Below are 21,243 nucleotides of genomic sequence, written 5' to 3'. Positions count from 1 at the left end.
TAGGAAAACTAACAAAATACTTAAATTTGGATTCTAAGAAAACCCCCCAAATTTGGGTATAAACTCGAACTTCTAATTCCATAATTTAGCCACTAATTAGGAAGAAATCATGTAATAATAGATTCTAATCATCAATTCCATGCATAATAAAGCTAACCCAATCAATAAATCAAGATTACAAAGCCTAGAAAAAAAACTCATTGAACCCTCTTTTAATTCTTAAACTCTTAGTGAACTAGCATGATAATGGAATCCTGAGGTGATTATGGAAAATGGAATAGCAAAGAAGATAGAAGGACTTACCATAAAGATTTTCCCCCAAGAATCACCTTGAAATGCTCCCAATAACTCTAAAGTCGAAATAATAAAGAACGAGGAACTTAGGGCTTTCAATACTAATTTAATGAATGTATCTGCCCAAGGATCGCTCCTGTGACAACGAGACCGTTGCGGCGGTCAGTTATTATATGCACTAGCCACTTCTGCAGCGTGGCCACCGCTATAGCGGTGCCTCTACTGCGGTACTAGTCCCGCTATAGCAGGGCACCAGAACCAGAAAACTCCCCAAAAACCACAATCTCAACCCAAAATCTCGACTATCACCCGAGGCCATTTGCTCACAACCACATATGCAGACACACATAAAAATATGCTACGAACGCACTCGTGGCCTCAGAATTCCCAACGGAGGTCTCATTGATCGAGTCAACCCCCGATACCTCAAAACCAACTTCCCAACCCAGTCCCAAAATGCACCCGAGTGCATTGGGAACCGAACCAAATATACTCACATGTTCTAAAAGACCATCCAGACCTCTCGGAATCGACGGATTTCCGAAAAAGGTCCGTTTGCCCAAAAGTCAACTTTGAGTCAAAGCCCAATTTTCTCAAAAAGTCACCCAAATCATATCCAAATGCCTCGGGAAGCATGTCAATGGTCCCCTCGGATCAAATGTGAGCTAAAAAAGCTCGGGGAAGGATCAAAAGTACCGAAAAGACTATAACGACCAAACGGCTCGTGACATTGAGATACAACAAGCCTATTATTTCACTAATGGTACCTTTTCGAATATTTCACCAATGGCACCCATTTGAGTGTTGGTACCTATTTCAGTGGTGGTACCCAAAACAAGTTTTCAAAGATGGTACCTATTTTATCTATGATACCCAAACTAGTTTCAACTGTAGTACCTAAGTAATTTAAAATATTATTACTCCAATATTACAAAATATATAACAATATTGCGAGCCATCAATGATGTATTTTTCAATCTCTCTTTTCATTCTTAGTTTGGTTTAACAAGAAGTGCAAACATCTAGCCTGCAATTGTACCGTTGTCTCGTGAAAGGAAAACGAGACTAGGAAACAAATAACCCTAGGCTCTGATACCATTGTTAGAAAAGAATAACGGGGCAAGAATAACAAATTTTGTACCTTTCAATTGCTGCGAAAATTGTTGAATTCACCACCAAAACAATCGCCCGAGGTCGACTCCGTCTCTCTAGGAAACGTAGTTCTGTTCACGAACTAAATGCCTTTTTTTATGTGTTCTTATGGGAGAATATGAAAAACCAACCTCTTTTTGTTTCTCTGTGTCCTCTTTTTAAGAAGAGAGAAAACCGTGTCTTTTTAATCTGGAGATAGAAGTTACAGAAGTTACTCCACAACCCCCACGTTTAAAATAAGGTGGAAGTTACCTTGTAGATGGTAACTCCTTTTTAACTTCTTAATTATAACTTCCTGCAGGTTATTTCTCCTAACCGAGTCGGGTCTGTTCCTATTGGCGACCCACGACCCAAGCCCATATCCAACAAACTATAATCCCCGGATAATAACCAAACAATCCGTTACATCCACAAGAATGTGAAGAAAACCCAAAATACAACAAACCCATTAGAAGAATGAAGGGTGATGAAAACCTGAAAAAGCAAAAGGATAGTGAAACCTACGAATGGAAGAAGGGATGGTTGCACAGTATTTGTTGGAGTATTGTCATTAAAGTTGGGATGAATACAATTTGTCAAGGGCATATGAAGATGAATTGATGGACTGTAATTTGTACTTCAGTGAAACGTTTCAATTCACATCCATAACTAGCACGAAAGGTAAAACATATGAAGAATTTGGTTGGAAACTTAAAAGTTAGCGACAATTTCCAAAAAATATACTACACCCTCCGTCCCAATTTAAGTGTCTTTTTTTTTGTCTATCCAAAAAAAGTGTTTCATTCAATATTTAGTAAGTTTGACAATTCAAACATCCTACCTCACAAATTTATATCCACAAGATTTAAATAACGTTTTGCTACTTCACACATCTTTAATTTGAGACCACAAGATTCAAAAATGTTTTAATAGTTCCAAATTAACTGTCTTAGTTTGATTAGACACAAAGTATAAAGAATAAAATGATATTTTTGAATTTTATGATCTTAAATTAAAAATGTGTGTAATATACTAATATATCTTTAAATTTTGTTATTTTAAACTTGCCAAGTAGGATGTTTGAATTGTGAATTTACTAAATATAGGAAAAAAGATATTTTTTGACATAAACCAAAAGGAAAAGTAAAACAATTGAATTGAGCCGGATGGAGTAGAAAAAAATATACCTCCTACTATTAGAAAGAACTAATTACCCGTAAACTTGACTTGTAATGTGATATTATTAAAGTTGAATGTGTATTGTTGAATGAAGTTATAGACGAACTTCTCAAGTAATATTAGTGTCATGCCCCAAATCTGGAGCGGCGTGACCGGCACTCGGTGCCAAACTAGGCTCGAGCGAATCACTCTAAATCTGAAACTCTGATAAAGACTACGTGCACACAGACAATACCAACAAGCCGGCGAGGCCGTAATCTGGATATATATATATATATATATATATATATATATATATATATATATATATATATATATATATATATATATATATATATGCTGACTATCTCATCTGAACTAGGCGTACACACACCCAAAATATATATATATATATATACACAACTGAGCAAGACGACGAGGCTGCTATGTATGTTGTACAACAAAAATGAGAGCCGACAAGGCAACATAACATCCCAACTACATACAACTGTCTGCAAACCTCTAGGGAACACGAGCTACAGAAAGGACAGGACAAGGCCCCGTCATACCCATATATACATATATGTCAAAATAGCATACCAAAAGGGACTGCAGCTCCGAACCAAATGGAGCGCCCTGATTGCAGCTGAGTGGAAGACCTACTGAGCTAGGTCATTTGTCTGGCTACCTGAACCTGCTGGCATGAACGCAGCGCCCCCAAGCAAAAGGGACGTCAGTACGAAATAATGTACTGAGTATGTAAGGCAATGGAATAACTGAAACTGAACTGAAATAATACAATTTGGAGGCCAAAGAATGCCCTGAAAATCTCACCTGACCTATCTCATATGAAATGCAATATAATACTATTATATGTCTCACTGATCAAGTGGCCAGGCAACTGAAAATTCTCACTAACCCGTCGGCCAGGCAATCTGTCTCACTGACAAAGTGGTCAGGCTAAAGAAAATAAAATAATATATATATATATATCATGCAATATATCATGCATATGCTGAAAAACACTAATAATGTAACACTCCTCTTCTGTCTCTCTATAAACTCAAGGATATAGTGAGGGGATATGGTCCCTCAGAAAGAATAACATAACAATTGGAAACTATGCCATAATATGATAAGCTCTACTTTGACAAATCTCTAGTCATAAGGTTCTTTACGCTCCTAGCGTACGTGGAATCATGCCAAGAAAAGAAGGAACAAAATCTTAACATACCTTTTTGGTCTCCTTAACTACTTAATGCTTATCCTTCCAAGCTTGTAAATCTACATCCAAGAGAATTCATACTATTGTTAGGCTTGTCGTCATATGTTTGTCTTAAGCCTTCAAATTAAATCCCCTTAAAATCCGCCGAAATTCGGGCAGCATCTCCCCTGTTTATATCCTAAGCCCAAAATCACAATACCAACAAACCAACAACAATAGCAACACCAATATCAACAACATCATCATCAACATCAATATGCTCAATAAAACATCCCACACGATGTTTCCCCAATTTCTCAACCAATCACTAGACTTTACGAAGCTTTAACAACTAAATTTCCATCGTACAATTCATAATACCCATGGTAAAGAATATCCTTACATCAATCAAGGTTGGTAGGGCTTGACATCTTATTTATCTTTGGCGCCCTTCTTTGATTCGTCGAGATTCGTTGTTTAGAACAAAAACTACAAGACCTTATATGCTTCCCGAGCCTAAATCCCGGGGTTTCACTTGATTTGGGCTAAAATTTTATGGAGGAAGGTGGGAGAATGTTCTAGGGGTTAGGGAAGGTTTTAGGGGTGTTTGGATGAAAAAATAAGGGGTAAAACCCCTTTTATATTGTTCTAGTCGGTTGGCACCGACCTAGAATTTTCGGGTACTGTAGAGCGTGTGTCGCCCACTGTAGTTGCGCGTTTCTGCTCTGCCAGCCTGACTTGTAACGTACATAATTCTCTACTCCGACGTCATATTGACAAGCGGCTTGTTGCGTTGGAAAGTAGACTTTGTGAACTTCAATTTAGGCTTTTGCTTTACTTCAAAACTCCTTATATACTAAAATATATTCTTTCCCCAAGTTTGCTCATTCTTGTCGTTCAAAGTAGCGCTCATCTTCTTCCAAAGTCATACTAACTCAACTTCTTCCACTCATTTCCTTATAGGACCTTCCGGAATTCCTCATATGCATCCTTTACTCATAAAATGTACTTAATAATGCTTCGTCCCTTATACTCCAAAGTTGTTTTACTTAGCCATAGTTCAACATACTTACGCTCAAATTTGATAAGTGCTTCTCCGCAAGTACGGGGTGTAACAATTAGATTTGACATCACCTTAATTATTACTAAATCATCTAATGATTGCAATAAATCAAACATATTGTGCAGCTACTAATTAACAATTCATTGAAGTTTCTACCCTAATAATTAATAGTAGGATAAAACAGATATGATATGATAAATTATCTCTTGAATTTCTGAATCAGACAAGTAAAAATGGACATCTATTTTTAATACCCAAAATATTATTTTAGAAAATCAAAATATAATTAACCAATAATTTCCACCTTTAAACTTACTAGTTTGCTCCGGTGTAGTTATACGCATCAAGTCAATACAAGTAAAAATGGAAGGAGGGAGGGGTGAATTGATTAGATGACCCTCTACAAAATATAACAGATCACCTCTGTATTATGTCAGAATCGCTCATGTATACAGAGGGTCATATGAGCGTCATATACCTCTATTCATTTTTGTAAAAACTCTTTTTAACTAATTATGTCTGGAGGGAGTAACTCTTTTGAATCATCTATTTTATAGCCTATTTGGCTAAGCTTCTAAAAGCAACTTCTTTTGAAAAGTCCTTTTTTTTAAAATGCTTTTCAAAAAAAGTACTTTTGGCAAAACGCAGTTTGTGTTTGGTCAATTAATTTAAAATGCACCTTTTAACAACAATTAATGTTTTGGCAAGTTTTTAAAAAGTGCTTCTGAGTATATTTTTCTCAAAAGTGCGTTTGGGCAAAAACCTTTTTTTTTTAGCTTCTAGAAAACAACTTATTTTCTCCTATAAGCTTAGTCAAAACCTCACTCTTTTTTAAAATAAGTACTTATTGCAAAAAATAAGTATTTTTGGAAAAAAAATAGATGGAGTAAAATTCAGTTTTTAAGTTTAAAATTTAAAAGATGTAGCGTGCCCCCATCACTCAGGCACTCAGCAATTGGGTACTAATATAATGTATGTTCTAACTTGGATGCCATCTCTCAATGCATTGTGGATTGCTGCTGAATTATATGTCCAATAAAATATTTGGGCGGGTATGACTTGCGCTCCTGCCTACTAAGTGTTGGATAAATTGTCAAAGTAAAGGTGTATCTTTGAGTTTTAGCTTTTAGGTGTCTAATAGCGTGTTTGAGTTTCTAGCTCAGTACAGCTTGTTCGTGTTGGAATTTATTTAGAAGTGATTCAAAATTTAAACACATACTTGAAAAGACACAGTATATTGTGAAAATGTATTACTAATTCTTTAAAATTTAAACACACACTTGAAAAGACACAATATATTGTGAAAATGTATTATCCATTCTTTAAAGAATACACTTATTTATTGTGTAAAGTTGTCATCCAATCTTAAGGTGATACATCTATTCATGAAGAGGTGTGTTTCACTTTTTATAAATACTATCCCTTTGCAGAATTTTTTTGAATGAGACATCTAGATCTTTAAGCTCTCTATAATTTCATTCTCTTCAAGAGTCCATTCTTCTTCTTATTCTGAATTCCTACAAAAGCAGTTGAGAGATTAAAAAAGGTCTCTGGAACTTTTAGTTGAGTGCACATTACACGTCACTTTGCTATTTGCACCAGGGTAGCGACGAAAATCTACTCTGAAAACAGCGTCATCCATAGCGTGCCTTGAACAGGGTTTTCCAATTTCAACTCTGTCTTATCTTTATTGTTATTTACTTTATTTGTTTTCTTAATGTGATCATCTTCTAATATTTTTCCAACAGTTTGGATGGTTGTTACCTATTGTGTTGTATTATTTTGTCTTGATTGTTACTTATTTTTTGAGAAAATTACACTGTATGTTCACTGGGGCAACAATGCCATCAAAATTGACCAATTTTTTTAATTCTTACAAAAAAATGACCCAAACTTTTCTCTCTCTTACTCTCTCTCGCTCTCTCTCTCTCTGCCTTTGTATATATGTTTGTATATGTTGGTATATGTCGGTATAAGTGTCTGTATATGTTTGTATATGTCTGTATATGTTTGTATATTTTGGGCTATTTTTCGTAATGTAAGTTTTGGGCTATTTTTTACAATGTAAGTGACCAACTTGTATATTCTGAAATTTTCCCTTTTTTTGTATTGTATCATTAAATTCATCTTTTTGTAATGGCGGAAAGTCTCATTTTATGTAACGGCCGATTTGATATGGTAGCTTCGTTCCCTTTTTTCTTTTTTCTCATTTTTGCCTTCGCTTGTTATTTAATAATTTTATGTTATCCTTTACCCTACCTTATCTATTATGACTCTACCCTATATCCTACTTTGCTTTATAATATTGCTTCATATTGTTGATGTGTGACATTATATAAATACGAGAAACAAAACAACCTATTTAAATGTTGTATTCATCAAAATAATACAATACATACATTATGTACGATATGTTATGAAACCTTATGTAACACAAAAAAAAAAAAAAAAAAGGCTAATTACACGACTTGTAATGTCTGCATCTACCATCATTCCCTTTATGCTGGCTTTATGAATAAAAGTTACGCTCTACCCTTTCAGGGCAACGCCGGCTTATACTCTACCCTCCCCACTCCATTTGTAGGTGGAAATATATTGGGTATGTTGTTGTTGTTTATGTGTTCAAACTCTGTTTAATTGAAACCTTTAAAGGTTTGTTTTGCTGTATATATATTTCAGCTTATCAATAATTTCCCTGAGTTTTTTAGCGAATTGTTATCCATTAATTTCGACAGTTATGAAGTAACAAGGTGAACTGTGGTAGTTTATTTTTCCCATCTATCTGCCTCTTTTTATGCTCTTCATTTTGTTGCTTAGATTGATAGATCAATGAGCAAAATTCCATCAGCCTTTTCTTTCTTTTTAACCATTTATCTGAGTTTTCCATTATTATTTTTTCTTCATATATTCATCTGTCCATTTTATAGTATTAAATTCGATATTTTTGTTTCACCTAAGATGTGGTTTAGTGGTCAAAGAAGTGGGAGGAGTACGAAGAGGGCTTAGATTCAAATTTCAGTGGAAGCAAAAAAATATCGGGTGATTTCTTTCCATTTGGCTAAGTTTGATGGGTAGACCTGTGCTGGTGGGAGATAGTGAATACCAGTAAAATAGTTGAGGTGCACCCAAGTTGGCGCGCACACTACCGTCATAATATTTTTTTATAGCATTAAGTTCGATACAACAGTTAAATAAGGATTGTTCCTTTAGCTTTACAGATTTTGTACTTCTGGTGTAATAGCAATATGTTAGTTAATCTAGATCAGTACATGGATTTTTTGGAGTTGTTAGATAGAAAAGAGTAGTAGATTGTCTGGTCGGGTCTTGTTTTGATTCTTGTATCCTTCTGTACCTTGGTACTGTTTTAATAATACTTTACCTTATCAAAAAAAAAAAAAAAAAAAGGACTACGTTAGCTTTTTGCCCCCATTTATCTGGGTTTCCATCAGCTGTTTGGTCATTTATCTGGATTTTTCGTGTTCTACATTTTTTTTTTACATTTTGATGGATATAAAATTGTTAATTAAACAAAAAATTCTTTTGTAATTTTCTGGGTTTTTTGGGCTCTCCTTTCTTGTCATTAGACGGATATATGTAAGTGGCAGTTTCCACTATTTCTTTATCTTTTTCATTTTGTGGGACGCGTTTACAATTCGACCCAACTTGTTTGGGATTGAGGAGTAGTTGTTGTTTTATGCTCATCAATATTTTCTTTAGATTTATTATGTTAAATTTTTGGATATGGATTTCCTTTTTGTGGAGGATTTTTTATTTTGAAAGGTCAGATCTATGTATACTGGTTATTTGTTTGGTTTCTTAAAGCTTTGGAAATTAATATTCTATCAAATGCAACTTCTTTTGGTTTTTTAGGTGTTATTATAGAAACATTTAGGCGCTTCTGTGTCTACATCTCATTGATCCAGCAAAATTGGGGGTTGCTTTTGGATTAATTCTCAAAAACATTGTAAGGACCGGAAGATCTTTTACTTTTCTACTGTCACCAAGTACAGTTGTTCGCAACTTCCTTTTACATGGGGGAGGAGAGGAAAGATGTTTGTTATTTTTCGCCAATAGAACCGAATAACAGTAATTGCAATGGCTGATTGGAGGATCACCTTTGTTGATCTTTTGGGTCACTGGTTTGAAGTATTGTACATTTGGATTGGTTCTGAGCAGGAAAACAAATCTATCTCATTTAATATTTATGAAAGACAGAAGAAGAAAAGAAAAGAAAAGAGGAGAGACTTTACTGTCACAAGTTGTTTACTTCCGTTATATATTACAACAAAAACAACATACCCAGTATATTCCCACATGGTGGGGTCTGGGGAGGGTAGAGTGTACGCAGACCTTACCCCTACCTTGGGAGGTAGGAAGGCTATTTCCGATAGACCCTCGGCTCACACTGTGCCAAAATATAATGTTGGACATCATAAGCCAAAATACAATGTTGGACATCACACCGTGACAGATTACTTGGTATTATTTCATGCTACATGTCAACTTCTATTAATGAATGTCGAACTTTGCGCAGAAAACTAGGAGCGATCACGATGGGACTTCTCAGCATTATCCGAAAGATCAAGCGAAAAGAAAAGGAAATGCGCATCCTTATGGTGTAAGTCTACAAGCTAACACTCTAACGTATAGCATGAGGGAATTTTATATGCATAGTGTATTTAATCATTATTTGTTTAATTCTGTTTATTAAATAGGGGTCTTGATAACTCTGGTAAGACAACAATAGTCCTAAAAATCAATGGCGAAGACACAAGTGTCATCAGTCCAACCCTTGGCTTCAACATCAAAACAGTCACGTATCAGAAGTATGGTTTCTCTGTTCCTTCTCTGTTTTGTTTCTCAGATTTGCATGTTGTTGTCCTGTTCCAATAATGTGTTAGTTCTTATTTATTGTTGTTACACAGTTAATTGTAACCTACATGTCCAAGATGTACTTTGTCAGGCAGTGTTTATGTGGTTAGGTGGATATTTTGGATTATTTTATTCCATAAAATTAGAATTGGTCCATTTAAGCAGACTCTAAGCTTTTACCTTTTGAATTATTTTCGAGGGCCTTGGTTTATGCTATAAATTAATCAAACTATATTTTAATCCCAAATCAGTTGGGATCAGCTATGTGTAATCATTGTTAGCCTACCACACCCTCCTTTTTTATTCAAGGTTGGTCTTGACTATGTTTTGTATAGCAGGTAGAGTTATCGGCTTTATGCTGCCAGACATAAAATTTCTGGGGTTTCATTTGTGAAGTCTAGAGTCCAGAGAAATAGGTTGGATGAACTTTGGTGAACTAAACAGAGTTATGTCAACATGTATGTCTTTGAAATTACTATCTGGTGTGTTTAGATCATTTTAGTAGCTTAAATTCCTTCTACCTGATCCTTGTTGGAAATGAGATTGTTTTTCTGAAATTTCAAAATAATTGATTTCAAGTTAACATGACATTCTGCAGGTATACCCTCAATATATGGGATGTCGGGGGGGCAGAAAACAATACGGTCTTATTGGAGAAACTACTTTGAGCAAACTGATGGCTTGGTGTGGGTTGTGGATAGTTCTGATCTGAGAAGGCTAGATGACTGCAGATACGAGCTACATAATCTTCTGAAGGAGGAGGTATATATCATATTGGATCCCTTTTCTATTGCTGAACCTCATCTACTCCCTGAAGCGGAAAACTCCAAAAACATATGGATTTTCAGGGTGGTTTACTTAATCCAATTTTCCCTCTCTCTTCTATGAACCACTGTTGTACTAGTCCATCTAGGAGTGGCAGTCCTTCGTAAGTTGTGCCAAGTAAAGGGTACAACTTGTTTGAACTTTTCTTGCTTCTATATAGTTACATTTTCAATTTTTAAGACCTACAGATTTATGATTTTGGTTCCTCCGATGTTTATAGGCACAGCCATTGAATTTGCACTTGTCCATTAGTTTTTTAACCTAATGAGATATTTTGATTCCTGAAGTTATTTTACATCATGAGCTATGTATTAAATGTAGCATCTTGTTTTAGAGGGACAGATGCTCTGCTTCTTCGTGTATTAGTGGATGGAGTTTTTTAATTCTTCAGGATAAGGGTGAGGGTGACGCGATGCCTGACATTCAGGCAATGTGAGTCCCCACCTTTATAAGAAAAACAATTCCATCCCCTAATACTTGAAGAAGCAAGAGCACGCAAGTCGATAATGCCATAAGTCAAACGAGCTGGTGAGGCGACAGTTCTTCACTGCACCCACTGTAGAAAGAGTAACATATCTACATTAGTAAGGTCTTATTCCATTATTAGTAGCCAAGGTGTTGGTCTGCTAATTCAAGAAAAAACTCACATGTGCATAGGAGGACCTTTGATTAATAACATCTCTTTTAAATTGACCTCCTTTCTTTAATTCACAGGCACAAAGGCCAAATTAGGATTGTAATTGAAGTTATAAAATGGATCTATTAATATTGTCATTTTAGTTAGTTTACCACATTGTTTCCGTTCTCTTTTGTTCCTAACAAGTTATTCATCACTTCAAGCACCTCAGTAAGTGATACCAGGAGTACTCTGCAACTTGATTATTGCAGAAAATATTCTCTCTGATAATCTTCATAAAGGTAACAGTTCATTTCTGGTGAGGCTTGAAATAGATCGACAAAGAAGGAACCTGCAAAGTTGAAATTTACCACTGGCAGTAATTTTTACTTAGTTTAATATATTCTGTGTCCTTTTTAGTGTAATATGTTCTGTGTCCTTCACTATTCTCTTCTCCTTGGCAGAGGCTATCAGGAGCATCATTATTGATTTTTGCAAATAAGCAGGACATACAAGGAGCTCTTTCTCCAGATGAGATAGCCAAAGTAAGGAAATGCTTCTCAGTATACTTTAAGACTCTGTTGAATGCACATTGAAGTGTTCTTACACTTGGAATGTGTAAAGATGCAATCTATGATATCCTTAAAAATTACGTCGAGGGTTAAGCACGAACTGTTCTAATCATCTTGTAGCCAAGTAGGTTTGCATCGGTAATATGATTTCTACACGTTCAGGAATCTGAATATCCATAAACGAAAACTGAAATATTGAGAGATCAGGAGAGAACCTTCTTTCTAGTGGTGGTTGAGAAAGTATTATGCAGTAGTTTTCAAATTACTTCAGTTGACTAGTAACCTTTTTCCACATAGATCCCTGCCTCATTCTTTCTACTTTTTTTATATGGCCAATTATTCATAAAGTTGACCTTCACAGAGGGCACATAATTTTTTTCTTCTGATCCAGGTGCTGAATCTGGAGGCTATGGACAATAGCAGGCACTGGAGAATCGTGGGATGTAGTGCATATACCGGAGACGGGCTACTTGAGGGATTTGATTGGCTGGTACAAGACATTGCGTCACGAATCTATATGCTTGATTAAGTAAAGTTCACGTTAAGATTTTGATTCCTGCAAGATGACCATTTTAAAAACTTTTGGATATACCATCTGGAGTACATTTTGTGGATATAAAGATAAAAAATCATGTAAGGAGCATTTTACTGGTAAATGCTCATTTGTGCACTGCTCAATGACCATTCCCAACATGCCAGCGTCTATGTTATCCACTCCCTGTGCCCGTCATATCAGATCTGGTTGCACAAGCTTCTTTTTTCTGGAGTGGAGAACCTTCCGGTCTTGGTGGGCTTACGCAGTGCGAAACCGAATTAGTTGGGCCAGCTGATTTCAGAAACCAGATGACTAAACCAGGAAAAAAAAGGCTTCTTTTCTGCTTATAGATGCATAATGCCTTTGATGGCAAGGCATTTTTGAGCTAGGAAAACTGTTCGAAGTCTGTATATTAGTCATATTTGGTTCTTGGTTTTGGCCTCATTTAAATTATAACCTTTGGTTCAGTTTGCAGTCAGATTACCAGATGCAATTTGGCACAAGGAATTAACATTCTAAAGGAGATTTCTAGAAGGAAATATTAACATTCTAAAGGAGATTTCTAGAAGGAAATAGTAGTACTAGTCATATGTTGACTTGAAATAAAATGAGTTTATGTTATTACTACTGTATATAAGGGAGAATGAGAATTTTTTGTAGTCCTCACATGAATTTTGATCCTATAGTGTTGTTACACTTGGATTTTGATCCTATAGTGTTGTTACACTTGGCTTTGCTTTGTCTTTTTTCTGGCCTATTTTCATTTTTTGGCTCATTTTTTTTCTTTAGAGCCCGTTTGGATTGGCTTATAAGTTGCTTATAAGCTGTTTTCAATTTTTTTGAGTGTTTGGTTGGCCAGCTTAAAGTCATTTTGTGCTTAAAATAAGCTCAAAAAAATAATTGGGTCAATTTGATTTAGCTTATCTAAAGCATCTTATAAGCTGAAAACAGCTTATAAGCCAAAAAAAAAAATAAGTTAGACTATCCCAACTTATTTTTTTTAGCTTATAAGCTGTTTGCAGCTTATAGGCATAAGCCCATCCAAACAGGCTCTTAGTCCATTTGTATGTGGGCCTATATAATTGGTATATATATATAATTGTAGTAATATTTTGTGAATCTTTTCTTGCCTTTTATTTCCTTCTATTTATATTATATTGTATTTTTAGCTCTCATATTTAGTTCAAATAAATATTTCTTTATAAAATTGAGGAGGTATTAATATTTTTTTTTTACCAAATTTATTATTATTTAGATAAGTGAATTTTACATAACCAAAAAACAACATTAAGTTAGTACTATTTAATCAAGGTAATTTAGTGAAACACTTCTTACTTTCTAGCAATAGGTGATTTCTTAAGGGGGTGCCCAAACTTAAAACACAAGATAATATGAATCGAAACGATTATTAGATTACCCTTTACATCATTTCTCAGTATAAAGAAAGATTCACAAAATATTGCTACAATTCAATATATACACCAATTATATAGGCCCACATAGAAATGGACTTCAGTAAAAAATGAAAACAGGCAAGAAAAAGATAAAGAAAAGCCAAGTGTAACAACACTATAGGATCAAAATTCATGTGAGGACTACAAAATATTCTCATTCTCCCTTATATATAGCAGTAAAGTAATTTAGGCAATTATGGAGCCACATTATCGTTTTCAACTGGTGCATTTGTTAGATCTTACTAATTACTCTTGCTACCGTTTGATCTATGTGGCACTTTTCATCGTCCCAGAGTTAATTTTGTTTAAATTTTAAAGCTAAATTGGATTAGGTCAACTTAATATTTTAAATTAAAATTTAGATATTAAAAATACAAAAATTACAATAAAAAAATTTTAAATTAGAATTAATACTTTTAAGCATAAACTATATATGAAGAACTAAATTGATTCTTGAGGTTCAATTAATGAATATAGTTTTTTCCCTTAATTTCGTCTAAAAGTAAGCTTGAATCACCACAATTAACTAACATAAACTTTTGTCACATGAAATATTATGCGTGACATTAAAACTTAATAAATACTAAAAAAAATATTAACAATACTTTTATATCTTGAATTTGGGCCCGGGCTTAGCACGGGCCAATCGACACTAGTAAAACAATAAAGTAAAAGAAGCGTATTGCAGAGAAAGAAAGTATTTACAATGAAGGAGAGCTCCTCTATTTATAGGGGAAAACTGACTTAATCCCAAAGTTAAAAGCTTAATTTCTCTCTTATAGATAGACATAATGATATTTATCTAAGATATGATAGACGTCCATTACAAAAGATATTTATCTATAACACTCTCCCTTGGATGTTTATTTGATAGATACTGTGCCTCATTAAAACCTTAATAGAAAAAATTCAGTGGGAAATTTTCTAGTGAAGGGAAAAGAGTACACATTTCTAGTAATACGCATTTTGGCTGCCTCATTAAAAACTTTACTAGGAAAACCCAACTGGGACAAAGCCTTGGTTAAGGTAAAAATAGTACAACGCGTATTAACTCCTCCTGATGAGAACATCAATTCAAAACTTGAATTTTCGCATCTCAATCTTGTGTGTCATCTTCACTTGGTGAACAAATCAACCATATTGTCACTTGAACAAATCTGTTGCACGTTGATATCACCATTCTTTTGGAGATTGTATGTGAAGAACAACTTTGGTGAAATATATTTTGTCCTTATATGAATCCTCTCTTTAGTTGGGCTACGTATAATGTTGCATCTTCAGTCTTTGGATAGAGTTGCATCGGCATATAATATTGTTGAAATAACTCCAAATGCATTCCTAACTTGCTTTATAAACAGATGTTATCTTTATATGATTTGACTGTCATGTAGAAAAACATCGTATGACTGTAATCCCTCATAGTCATAACAAAATAGATAAATGCATCAATTGCATAAAGATATGACACTTTAGGACCAAAGAATTCTGGAAGTTTCTCATCTCAACTTCTTTCAGCAGATACCCTATTGCTTTTGGAAACTCTTCAAGAGTTCTCAATAATATACAATTCTTCAACTTGCACAACAATATAATAGAATTTGATTTTCATAAAAACGTAAGGATATATAGAGTCATTTGTATCCTTAGTCAATGAATAATCATTTAAGGTGATTAAATCTCATTCACCTTGCCTGATTTAATCCATATAAGAATTATGAATAGATTTTTAGAACCCGTATATGCTTCAAGCATTTAAAATTCATCATATAAATTTTGTCAAGTGACAATATCCATAAATATTTAAATGTGTGACATTTTCTAATGTCTGAACTGCAAGTCCAATAAGCTTGAAGCTTACCAAAATGCGCCATTTTACTTGGTAATAATGTCTACGTAGTATGCTTTATTGACGTAGAATTCATATCCTCACAACCTTTTATAATATTGCACTATATTGTATAAAAATATATCGTCGACGATATATCATTTGTATCGGTTCACAATACAATGTTGACACCTGATTTTTGACCTCCCGTAATTTACTTTATTTACTCAGGGTCCTTGGATAATAAATAAGATAATTTTGCACACTCACAAAAATTCTGAATAATTTTAAACAATTATTCAGGTTAATATTTTACTTCTATAAATTAATAGGGGAACCTTCAAGGCTTGATTAATTATTCAAAATTTATCAGCATTTTACAATATTTTCTATAATTCACCAGCAGCAGAACAATTTCAAACAATTGTTCATTTAATTCAGCAAAATCAAGAAAATTAGATAAAAGGCAATTTATTTATTTTTATATCCAAGGAATTTGAGTAATTAAAAGAATTTACTACTTTTACCCCTCAAGGTTTGAATTATTACGATATATGCATGTTTGGACCAATTTTGGCAAAATTGTTTAAAATTATGTTTTTTTAGCCTAATTGTTGTTATTTTTGCATAAATGATCACCTCATAATTAACCAACCAATTTTGCAAATTCTGAATGGCCTTAATTGTAATGTCCAAGCCATGGACAGATTAATTAAGGACGTCAATGCAAATTAGTCTTAATTGGTTAAATTAAATACCAAAATAAGGCTACATTTGCAAATAGGTAATTGCAAGGATATTTCTGCAATTAATTACAAATATTGGCCATAGTTGCAACCCTCCGTCAATTGAGGGCTATTTCTGCAAAATGAATTTTTAAATCGCTTGTTAATTTAATTACGCCTTTATTTGACCTTGTTTTAATTATCTTTTACTACATCTAATTACTTTAAATGTTATCTCCTATATTAGTAAAATACCCATTTTGCTCCTACAGGTGTATATACACGTGATATACATGTATATATCCATATAATATACAAAAACTCTTTCAAAATTAAAAAAAAATACATGGACCAAGTCCGGCCCACAAAGGGGCTGACCCGGCCCATGAAACTATATATACTCCATCAATATACACACAAACCTGAAGGGCTCATTTGTTATTTTCTAAGGGCTAGGGTGCCCCCTACTCCCCTTGCCCCTTTATCCCTTCCCCCTTTATTCGATGGGTCAAATCGCCATTTACTGTTGACGCTAGCACTGTGACGTTGTCGGGGTGGGGAGAAGAGGACGAAGCATTAAAATCTTCGTCCTTTTCTCGCAGTTTTTGCTTGAAACCTCGTCCAAACAGACCCTTAAGGTACAATCCTTGTGACTTGCCTTTAAAACTTTCATTTTACAGTTGTTTGCATTGATTTCTAGCCATTGATTATTTTCTTGTTGAAATCTGGCCCTTCACCGTGTTAATATTGGGGATTGATCTTTTGTCCCACACCGGTTGGAAAGGGAAGATTGTTTGTTGGGGGGTTTCTATAAATAGAACCCCATAGTAAGTTAAAAAACAGGTTTCAGAAAGAGATAAGTTGGAAAAGGTTTCGAAAAAAAAGCTGAAGAAGGTTTTCAATTAGTTTTGAAAGGTTTAAAGTGATTAAACCTGGAAAACAAAGCTTTATACTTGAAATTTCGAGTTAAAAGCATTAGTTAAAATTTTGGTATATTTTTAGAGCTTCAAAAATCTGCTCTTAAGTGAAATTTTTTGTTTCTGGTTTGTTTTGGCTGAGTTCGGAGTGGAAGTGCTTACAAGTTAATTCTTGATCAAGGCTGCACCCACAAAAGGTAAGTCTCATACTTGTTATTCCCTTTTTTTTTTTTTAATTTTCCACTATTTATTATTTATGGCTTATTTCAGCTATTATGTGTTTTTGTGTGATTCCTGTTAGTTAAATAGATGTTTGTCTTGATTAGTTAGGTTTTGTGTATAGTGTCTTGCTTACTCGTAGTTGATTATGAAAAGTTAAGAGTTGATTTGGTAGTTCTAGGTTTTGATTACTACTTAGCATTCTATGGTTCATTTCAGTTGGATTTAAGTATGCATAAGTGTTTGATGTTACCTATATTATCATGTTCTCCTCACATTTGTCTTTAATTGTCTTAAAATGGATGGATTTTGATAAGTAAAGTGGGTTGGCTTAAATAGGTGTCTCTCACTTAGATTGTTAGAATTCTGTGTTGATGTAAGGCAGATTATAATGTGATAATGTCTGTGGTGTTAAACTAGCTTTGTTTGCTTGTGTTGATTGAGTTTCTTGATTCTGTGACTCGATATTGTCTTAACTTAAGGTTCTTGCGAAGTTTTCTTCCCTTTTGCTCCATTTTAGTAACTAATAATATCATATTTAGTGATATAGCCTCTTCACCTAACAGGTCATACTTCTAAATTAGTTCTGTGTTAATTTGAGTTCATATCGGCTAAAGTTCAACTTATCTGATTGCTTGTTTTTTTTTTTGAGACAATGAGTTCTTGGTTCATTTTTGGTATAAGTTGACTTATGTGACCTGTTTGGGTTAGTTTTGATTAATCTTGGGCTGATATAGTAGTGGTTTATTTTTGCCCATTTCTTCTCTTCAAAAACTGTTTAATACTTATTTCTTTTTTTAAGGTTAGACCTGCCTGTTTCTTTTTTCTTTGGTTTTTTCTTCTTTTTTTGAAATTGTCTGTGCCTATTAAATGTTTTGAGATTTCCTTATTTAACCATTTTATCATCTAGACTGAGGTAGATGTGCTACAAATCATTTAGCATCTCTCAATTCTAAGTTATTCGTTGTTTGCTGTCTCAAAAGGTGATTTCCCCAAAGTTTCATTTCAAGAATAAAAGATTTGGTTCAAAACTGGTTTTTGTTTTCTTCAAGTAATTGTAGTGTGCTATTTGTAGGAACGGATATCTTCTACTTGGTTTTTACTCCACCTAAGTGTAACTTGGTCTAAAACTGAAGGGAGATGGGATTTTGAAATAGATAAAGTACTATTTTTTCACTGCTTGGTTTCATGAAACTTGTTCATTTGTCTGCACATTTGATGAGCTTGCCTATTTGTTTTAGGCTGTATTATTTCCAATTCGCTTAACATCAATTTCTGGAAGGTTTGTTGGTTCTATGTATTTGCATTTTCAAAGAAAACTGGGCACTTGCTTTCTTTACTTGACTGCTTGTCTCATTCAAAATCTTCTTGAGTGTTCTTCTGTAGAATCCATACTTACCTAGCACTATGGTCACACGTCATTCTTTTCCAAACACATAGAGGATTAGGCTGTTTTCTTTTTAATCAAGGTTTTCAGGAACTGTTGATCCTTTTCCTTGGAAAATTTTGGAACTAACTTGATGTTTTACTTGAAGTATTACTACTTGGCTTGCCTTGCATTCTCTTTAGACCATGATAACAATAGTACACTCTTGCACATATCATTATCTTTTAAAACTGTGCACATTCACAGGCTGCACATGATTTAAACCTCATTTTTCTGCACCTTCATTCATCTGTACTAAACCATTTATGCTATATGACTTAGAAACTTTTACTTGATTTTCTGAAATGAGGAATTGATTGTGTGAGTGCCTTTTGTCTAAAGCAGTACTATTCAGACCTTTGCTTGAAGATTTATTTAGCACTAGTATACCTGCATTCTTTTGACAGTGATCAACACTTTTATGGTTCTGCTAATTAATACCTTTAGGTGATCTAGATTAACTTAGAGTTCTTACTATTATCTATTTGTATTTTTCTTACCAATCAGAGAAGCCTATTGCATGTGTGTCCCTTTCCCCTGTACCCCTAAGCTAGGTAGTATTTTAATGATCATGAAAGTCATATTATCTATGTGCCCAGCCTTCTTTCATAAGCCTTTTTTTTTTTTTTTGGAACTGGGCTATATGATCATAATGAGTGAGGACAGTCTCTCTTTGTAACTAGACTGATTAAATAATATGAATTGAAGTCTGTTTTTGTCACTACTTTGTGTTTCCTCTTACTTTGGCTCTTACTCTTTTGGGCTCTTGTGATGTACTGCGTTTGGCTCATTTGACTTGTGAAATAGATTGGTTTTGAGTTGAGAGATTTTTGGGCTAATAAGAGCAATAGCGCAGAAGTTCAGTTATTCCCACACCCTTTTTTCCTTGTCCACCTCTCTTCACATGACCACTTGGGTCCCAAATGAGCCTTTGTTGGGCCTTTCAATGAGACATTGTTTTTATCGAGTCGATTGGAGCAGATGGCTACCAAGGCGCGCAGAAGGCTCAGCCATGGGTGAAAATGGTCAACTAGGGGCTCGGTACGCCCCTAGTCTAACGTAGCTCCTTCAAATTAATTGTATTTATTGTTGCATTTGTATTGGGAACTTGTATTCCAAACTCATATATGTAGTGGAAACTTGTGATTGGAACTAGACGTCTTAGGACAATGGTTTTATGCTGTTTAGTAGACTTTAGGTCCCCGTACGCGATTTTCAAAACCACAGAGATGAATGCAAACATTTTATGACTTGGTATAAAAAATAAGACTCTTCAAACTGTTTTTTTCTTTCTTTAAAGTAATAAACCAACGCTGATTTTGCTAAGCTCAAATGTTGCATTTTTTGAAACAATAAATACTTCAAAGACTTAAGTTATCAAACTCAAAAATTCTTGCTACAAATTGTCTTTTTCCAACTTTGCTTAAAAGCAACCAGCCTTTAAACTTACACGATTTATATCAATAAATGTAGGTAGAATATGGATCAGTTTCTACACCTAAAAAGTAGCAGGATTTTTTAGCAAGTTACAGTTTCTTTACCTGATATTAAAAACAAGAAGGGATTTTCAGCTGTTGCATCTGTTTGGCCCTAGGACAGGCCCGAAAAAAATAATAAGAACATTCACAGGTGAGATATGCCCGCTTGACATATGAAAATGCCTTTTTATATAAGAACTGATTCGTAATATAAAGTTTCGGATAAGACTGAACGTACCAATATCAAACCGAGCTTCGGTGTATGAGTATAAGATAAATAACTTATAAAAATAATATTTCTTTTCAACTTATTTTACAAACTTGAAGGGGTGCTTTGGCGTAACTAGTAAAGTTGTTGCTATTTAATTAGGAGGTCACGGGTTCGAGCCATGGAAATAGTTTTTTGCAGAAATGCAAGGTAAGGCTGCGTACTACCCTTGTGGTCCGGCTCTTTTTCGGATTTCGCGCGTAACGGGAGCTTAGTGCATCGGGCTGCTCTTATTTTACAAACTTATACTTTGTTCCTTATGTTTAAAAGGAAACTACTTATGCTCGAATATAATAAATTCAAAACTACGATACCCTATAAATGAAGGTGATATATTCAATTTCTTCCAAAAACAATATGTAAAAAACTATTTATGACCATTCTTTCGCAGGAAAATAAGCACAAAATAAGCAGTTTAAGCAATATACACTGGAATTCGAAGGTCAACCGTATGGTATGGATTCTTAATATTGGGGTGCCTAACACCTTCCCTAGGGGATCATCAGAACCCTTACATAGAACCTTGGATTACGAAGGTTTTTTCACAGTATTTGAATAAACCCTTCAAAACTGGTTTTCCTAATTCCTAAAAATTAGGTGGCGATTTTTTTTCAAAACAAAGTCCGAATGAGTTTTAACTCGTCTTTTATGCCCTAACTCT

At 34.3% G+C, this 21,243-nt stretch overlaps 1 long non-coding RNA gene and 1 pseudogene across 1 annotated transcript; both read left to right on the top strand.

The window, feature by feature from the left end:
* Positions 1 to 7,538: 7,538 nt before the first annotated feature.
* Positions 7,539 to 12,996, top strand: LOC132603303 (ADP-ribosylation factor-like protein 2; annotated as a pseudogene).
* Positions 12,997 to 16,662: 3,666 nt separating this feature from the next.
* On the top strand, positions 16,663 to 19,988 carry LOC132603302 (uncharacterized). The gene is made up of 2 exons (XR_009568099.1): positions 16,663 to 17,388; positions 19,644 to 19,988. It is a non-coding gene; the product is annotated as an uncharacterized LOC132603302 (long non-coding RNA).
* The last annotated feature ends 1,255 nt before the right edge of the window (positions 19,989 to 21,243 follow it).

Source organism: Lycium barbarum, chromosome 7, assembly GCF_019175385.1.
Source record: "Lycium barbarum isolate Lr01 chromosome 7, ASM1917538v2, whole genome shotgun sequence".
Lineage (NCBI taxonomy): Eukaryota > Viridiplantae > Streptophyta > Magnoliopsida > Solanales > Solanaceae > Lycium > Lycium barbarum.
This window is presented reverse-complemented; position numbering and strand designations above follow the sequence as displayed.